The following is a 7,522-nucleotide window of genomic DNA, read 5'->3' as shown; positions in this document are numbered from 1 at the left end:
TTACTGATTTTCATTTGTATTATACTTGTCCGACGATGATACGGAAAATGTTATGTTAAACTTATTAACTGATTTGCATTTGTTTTATACTTGTTTGACGATGATACCGAAAATTTGGTTTGTTTTTACGTATTTCTAGCGGCTTAGGAGTTCCTTCGAAAAGGTTATAATTTTTATTTTTTCAATAAAATTGTTAAGGGTTATACTCGTTCAGACTCAGAGATTCTGAATTTTTCAATTAAAAATAACTAATTACATAATTTAAAATTTTTCATTCATCAGTTTTAATCTTATTTATGAGCTGCACAGAGATAACCAAGTTGAACCCAAGTCGAAGAATTTTCAGTCGGAAAATAGATAAATTACTAAACTTAAAAGAGAAATTTCCATGAAAATAGTTACAATATTAGGCCAAAAATATTTCAGTTTACTTTTGAAAATAAAAATATATATTTTAATTTTTAAAAAAAATTCTAAAATTCCCTACAAAAATAAAATGACTATATAAGCTAAATCAATTAATTTAAAATTAAAATCATACAGGTTCGAGAAAAAAGCATTTCTAACGACTAATTCAATTTTGAAACCAGAATATAAATTTTTTAGCATACAAAGAAAAATTGTTAACTAAATAAATGATATGTTCCTGAGAAAAATAAGTTTTTTACAATAAATAGAATGAAATTTCACTTTGAGCTGGGAAAATATGTTTATAACCGAATCAAGACATACTTAAGTCAAAAAGGTCGACTTGAGCATGTCTCAGTCTTGAGACGGAGCCAGACTTCAATTTATGTCTTGGAGACAGGTTTTTTTGCCTTGAAGACATAAATTTCTCTCTTGAGTCGTATTTTTATGACTTCAACACGGCTTAGGAGATCGTTCTGGAAAGTTAAAAATTTTATTTTTTTTTAAGGAAATGTTGAAGGTTTTTGCTTGTTTAGACCCACCGATTCTGAATTTTTAAATTAAGAATAACCAATTTAATTATTACAATTTTTTCGTTCATTAATTTTAATCTCATTTATGAGCCTATGTCTCGACTCAGTTTTGAGACGCAGCCAGGCATCGATGTCTTGGAGACGAACTCAAGACATAACCAATTCGAAGTCAAGTCGAAGCATTTTCACGCGGGCATAGATGAATTTCGAACTCAAAAAGAACAATTTTCAACCAAAAATAGAATAGGTTAATTATCATTTAGAGGAAGAAGTTGAATTTTCAGTTAAAGACATACGTTTTTGGACAAATAAAATAAGTTTTGAATGAAATAGTAACATTTTCATCCAATCCTGCAGGTGTTTATTTTTAGCACCTGTTGCTCACTATATTTTTTCATAAAACATGTAGAAAGTTTTCGATTTGAGAAATCATAGAAACTTTACAAATTATGACAAATTTACAGAAATTCAAGGTATCTATAATTATATAATATATAGTTACCATAATTGCCGGAAATGAATGGAAAATTGCTACATTTTCAAATTCGGAAAATGTATGTAAAATTGTTAAATTTCAGGAAAGTTATTGAAAATCGTTTTATAATAGTAAAATTTCCGCAAATTTTTGGAAATTTGTAAAATTACCGGCAATTTCAGGTATCCAAAAATTTCCTTTAATTTTTGGCAATTTTCAGTAATTTATGTCTGATTTATATCAAAGGATCTCAACGGATTCACTAAAATAAAAAATAATGTCAAATAGTATCATTCATCATTGTTATGAATAAACATAATATGTAGCTTTATTATACAAAACTTATTTTAAGAAATATAAAATTATCATCTTTTTTGCAGACAACAAGTCTTTTTCATCTAATTCGTATCTAAAAGCTGTTCAACTGTATTTTATTGCAAAATATTGGCAGTTGTTAAAGATTTCTTTGTGAAACAAGAAAATCTTTATATTTTTCCACGAAGAAAAATGTATTCTCATATTCATTCCCATATGTATTCTTTAAATTCGAGCAAGATATGTCTATTCACATCAAAGTAAAACTAAATTTTTTTGAGAAAAGTAGACGAAAATGGTTCTACTTTTAAACCTTGATTATTTATAAAAAAAACATTAGTTTTAGGTTTCTTATTTTCGTTGCGTTTATTATCTCTGAGAATCAAATTCTATTCATATAGGAGAGCTGTCCCAAAAGTATCCGACCTACCTCGATTTCTTGGTGCTTGATTTATTCTTCGTCATCCGGCGGGTGGAATCCTTCAAAATTGTCCCCATTTGATTGAACAAGATGCTCAAATCGATGTTTCCACTTATTGAAGTACTCTTGAAAGTCAGACTTCGGAATCACCTTTAGTGCATTTGTCGCACTAGTTTCAACAGTCAAACAGTACTTTTTGGTGTTCCAAATCTGTCTTCTAGTTCTCACACAGTCAACCGACGATCTTGTTCAACTGCGACACGCACACGCTCGACATTATCCGACGATGTTCCCGTTGAAGGTCGGCCAGAAAGAGATCACTATCAACAGATGTGCGGCCAATTTTGAACCACCTATACCATTCTTTTATTTGTGTTTTGCCCATACATTCATCTTTAAAGGCCTTTTGCAACATTTTAATAGTTTCCGCACATCTTTGACCGAGATTAAAGCCTAATTTTTATGCAAATTCGCTGTTCTGTTCGTTCTGTGATTTTTAGCAAGAAATGAATTGCGACAAACGCAAAAAATTGATGTAAACAGATACACACTGTGCGGGAACTAAGTCGTTTTATCGGTATCTCGGGCTCCTGACGAGAAGGTTAGGAGTTGCTGGTGAGGTTCGTACCCTCCAGAGGTCGCCTGAGTCTCTCTGCGCCAAGACATGAACGTAGGTCGGATACTTTTGGGACAGCTCTTGCACATATCAATGTCTTTCAAATTTGGTTTATAATAATAAAATTGTATAAACCAGGAATTCTTTGCTTTATTTGATGTTTAAATTGTAATCCGACTTAAGCTAAAATACATCTTAGGGTTAGAGCTAAGAAAGAAAATTTTTGTTTAGAAAATTTACTTTTTTACATTTGTTAAAAAAAATATCAAAAACTGTAAAAAAAAAGTATAACATCGCTCCTTACACCTGTTAGTAATCTAATGCTCTTCAGTTCTAAAAAATATCTTTATACCGGTTAAACATAGTGACACAAATTCCTGTTGGTCAATCGAAAAAACAAATAAAAGTTGATATGATTTATTTTAATAACATTTGTAAAATTATAAATATTTTTGGTTAGAAGTTCATATTTTTAATTGAATATTTTACTAAGGTATTTTTGACACGGCATAATTCTCGTGAAAAATTCTACTATTAAGTCGAAAATTATTGTATATATTTGGTTGAAAATATTTCTTCTTTGACAGAAAATTAATCCATTTAATTAGAAATTCATCTTATAGGTTGACATTTTAACCACTTGGTTGAATGTTGAACACTTTTGTTAAAAATGTATTCTTTATACAAAATTTACTTCTTTTATTGAAACTTGAACTATTTTGTTGAAAAATCAGAGGAAAAATCGTTTCTTTTCATTGAAAATTAATTTTCGTTACTGAAAAATTAATTGCAGAATTTTTAGTTGAAAAATTCATGTCTTTTGATTAAAAATTCGTTATTTTGTTTGAATTTGACTGTCTTCTATTTGTTTAAAAATTTTGCTTTTTTAAAACATTAACTGTTACATTTATCAATCAGAAGTCACTGTTTCTTAAATGAAATTCACTCAAAAAACAAATTTTCAAGATGCACTTCAACTTTTACACAAGCATTTATATTTTCTTTAAAAAAATGTCTGCTTCCAACAAAATGGTTAAACTTGCAACCAAAGGGATGCATTTTTTATTAAAAATAAGAATCTTCTAGAAAAAAAACGATTCAACTAAAATTTGCAGCCAAAAAAAGAATAAATTAAATAAAATTAATTTTCAGACAAGAAAGATTTCAGGTGACTTTTCAATAAAAAATATGAATTTTAATCCAGAAGTAAATTTTTTATAAAAGTAGTGGAATTTTCAACTAAACAGGATTGGGTTTTACCAAAATTGTGGAATTTTCAAACAAAAAATAAAATTTTGAACTAAAAAGATAATCTTCAGGAAGATACAAATACAAAAATTGTATATACAAGGGCATTATATTACTAACAAGAATATCATATCAGGATCATCACAAATATTCTTTTTTTTTAATTGTTAATTTTTTCATAACCAAGTTCTCATTTTTTCTCATTTTCGCTGACCAATAATATTTAAAGAACTATGGAAAAAATTTCGTTTTACATCGCCCACTTTTCCGTGAAAAATAAAAGTTCCCGTCTTTTTTTCAAAATTGTTGTTGCCTGGGAACACTTTTCATGTCGGTTGTATAGGAGAGCGGAGATTGATGGGCAAAAAGTTTTATTTGTTTCCAGGGACGATTAAAAAAAATGTATATAATTTTTCTCAGACAAGAACAGAATCAGTATCAACTCGAGTTCTTTAAAAAGTTTATTTTAGAGGTTCTAGCTTTTTAACCCTCTGAGTTAAAACACACATTAATTAGTTATCTTTATTTAAGATCCTCATGCTCCACTTTTCAATAGAGTTCTTTTTTTGACTTTTACATTTTTTCATTTCTATATTTTCCTTTTCTCCTATAGAAAAAAATTGTTTAAAAAACTCTATACAAATAGTTTGTCTTTAATAAGTATTAGGCATCATATATAATATAAATTATTAAGTTTATTTAGGATAAAACATTATAATTAAAAAGACTTATTGAAATTTAGAACGTGAAAAATAGAAGAGTTTAATAAAAATGACGCAATAGAGTTACATTGTTGACTCTATTGATGCAATAAGAGGCTCATGTTGCGAAATTGTAAACATCACAAAATCTGCCTTTAATTTAAAAACATTCCTTTTTAACGCTGCAAATTTTAAACGATTTATTATAAAAGAAAAGTGTGAGAGGATTACAGGTTTTATTCTTCCTCAGAGATGCCGAGAATTATTTTATGAAAAATTTTATTGATAAAGAATTAAATTGTTTAGAAAATAATTTTAAATAAACCTGACAAGGATTTCAAAAAATGAATTTTTAATAAAGTAGTTAGTTGAAAGAAGTGATTGAATTTTCAACGAAAATTATGATTTTTAAAGGAAGTTTACAAAAATTTTCACAAAAAAGTTGATCATATAACAAAATATGTAACTTTCGAACCAGAAAATGGAATAAATAATAAAAAACATTAAGTTTAAAGCAAAAAATAATTTCGAACCAAAATTTGCGAATTTTGTATCACAATACATGAACTTCCGACTAAAGTGATAAATCTTTTAAAAAATAAAATTGTTTCTTAAAAAGTTAGTTATATTTTCAACCAAAAACATTAATTTTATACGAAAAATATAATAGCTGATGATTTAAACAAGAAATATTGAAATAAAAAAACACTGTGAACTAACAAAAAATACAGATTTTCAACAAAATAGTTAATCTGAAATATTAAATTAATTTTTAAAGTTATCAAGTTATTATTAACCTGTACATTATTAAAAATTTCTGTAAAAAATCTTTTACAATTTTGGAATTTTAAGATACAGTAACTTAGGATTTCAAGAAATTAAACAGAAAATTTGACTTATGAATTTTCGAATAAAATATGTAGTCTACACTAACTAAATGGTTTAGCTGGATTTCGTCTTCTAGAAATAATCTAGATAATTTAGCTAGATAATTTCTAGATTGAAAATTTAGCTGAAACTCCTAGGTATTTAGGTAACGTGTTACGGTCCCCATAATTGAGAAACACTCTGAACAATTTGTCGAGAATAAATCCCCGCCTGTGTTTACAAAACATAAACCAGGCTGGGAAAACCTTCCGACTAAATTACTTTAGAGTGGCTATTTAACGACCTTACTTTCTCCCAAGACAAATACGACCCTTTAACGTACCGTTACCTAGAGAAGATAGAGAGGTAACAACTCACACCTTGTGCATCTGCGATGGAAGGTTTGCCCATCACGCGCCAGGCCCGTGAATCTGAGTCATTGCGCGTCATGACTTCTCTCTCTCTTCTCTAAGCGTGGAAAGCGGCCAGCGGTCGCCAACCACGTATTCATTACGTTAAAGGGAGAAATTCCTTTTAAAACTTTTTAACTTCCAAAATTATAAAGTAAATTTAATATTTTTTCCCTCTTTTTTTAAGGGGTAGGAAACAAAGGGGGAAGCCCTTAATTTATCCTTATATAGTTATTATTTTTTTTCGCTAGCCTTAAATTATATATGTATAGTTTTACCACTGGCTCTAATATAATTTACTTTTCTTATATATATATATCATTGTTATTATTTATAAGATATACTATGTTTAAGAATCTTCCTTTGAATGTTTAGTTCAAATTCTTTTTATCACACTTTGGAATTTATTTTCATTTCCTTACGCTTTGTATCCGTATATCCGACTTCGCTGTTCCGCTATCCGTGTTTTTCGTCGCAAACGAAAAACATCGAGCTCAGCGACGCGCTCAGCTCTGCGAGAGTAGGGATGGACAGGGCAGCCGCTATGCCCCTCCATCCTTCACACGAGTGGCCGAGAGGACCGGGCCAATCGATGTCCGGACGGCCTCCTGGCTAATGCGAATAAAAAGGGATGCGTACAAGCGAAAGTACGCGACACCACATCACTTCACTTGGTCTCGTACCGTCGCAGAGAAAACACGCACAGTCCGAAAAGTCACCGGTCGTTGCTAATGGTACACTGATAGATTCTGGTGTATCAGGACGCACGAAGTGAACTTACTACACTGTCTCTTATCGAAATTTCTCAAATCAACCTGCCCTTCTCAGGGCAAACTTGTCCAAAATCACAATGTCCGACCTTCATTCGGATGAAGGTTCCCCTTCTAGGTTGCTAAATTCCACCCCCTCAACCACCACTTTTAACTTTCCCAACCCGACGAGTCTCTCTGAAAGTCAGATCACCACTCTAATCTCTGAGCTTCGCCGCATTCTAATATCTTACGAGTCAGCTGTTCTATCCCGAGTACCCTCGACCTCGGTCCCCCCAATCCCAGCCGATGATGCTGTCGAATGTATGGACACCCTCCAGTCCCAAAACCCTATCTCAAATCCTCCGGTAGACTTCTCCGACTTCCGTACCGTGAAGTCAAAACAAAACAAGCGCTTCTCAAGCCCCCTAAAATTGGCGACCCCCTCACTCTCTGACGATGAGTCTATTCTTTCTAGCGCATCCGAAGACGAGGAGCCAACCGAAAAAGAAAAAAGCCCGCCTCCTATACGTATCCTTCGGAAAGAACTCTGGCCGAAAATTCACTCGGCCCTCCTAAAAGCAGATATCCCCATCCGATCTGCGAAAAACACGTCTGACGCCATAATCGTCTATCCCCTAAATGTCGACAGCTTCCGCGCCATCACTCAAAAACTAGATAAGCACCAAATTAATTACACCACAAATCAGCTCCAACAAGACAGAGACCTTGTCGTTGTCATCAGAGGTGTAATCGAATCCTTGTCTGAAGAATCCATC

The 7,522-nt window shown here is 31.4% G+C and overlaps 1 protein-coding gene across 1 annotated transcript in view; it reads right to left on the bottom strand.

Annotated features, from left to right (window-relative positions):
* LOC117171859 (carbonic anhydrase 7-like) overlaps positions 1 to 2,355 on the bottom strand; it is a 10,689-nt gene extending 8,334 nt beyond the window's left edge. The window contains exon 1 of the mRNA XM_033359494.1: positions 2,162 to 2,355. The gene's annotated coding sequence lies outside the window, so the exon portion shown is untranslated. The remainder of the gene's footprint in view (positions 1 to 2,161) is intronic.
* Positions 2,356 to 7,522: the final 5,167 nt, after the last annotated feature.

The sequence above is a fragment of the Belonocnema kinseyi genome, chromosome 4 (assembly GCF_010883055.1).
Source record: "Belonocnema kinseyi isolate 2016_QV_RU_SX_M_011 chromosome 4, B_treatae_v1, whole genome shotgun sequence".
In the NCBI taxonomy this organism is placed as follows: domain Eukaryota; kingdom Metazoa; phylum Arthropoda; class Insecta; order Hymenoptera; family Cynipidae; genus Belonocnema; species Belonocnema kinseyi.
This window is presented reverse-complemented; position numbering and strand designations above follow the sequence as displayed.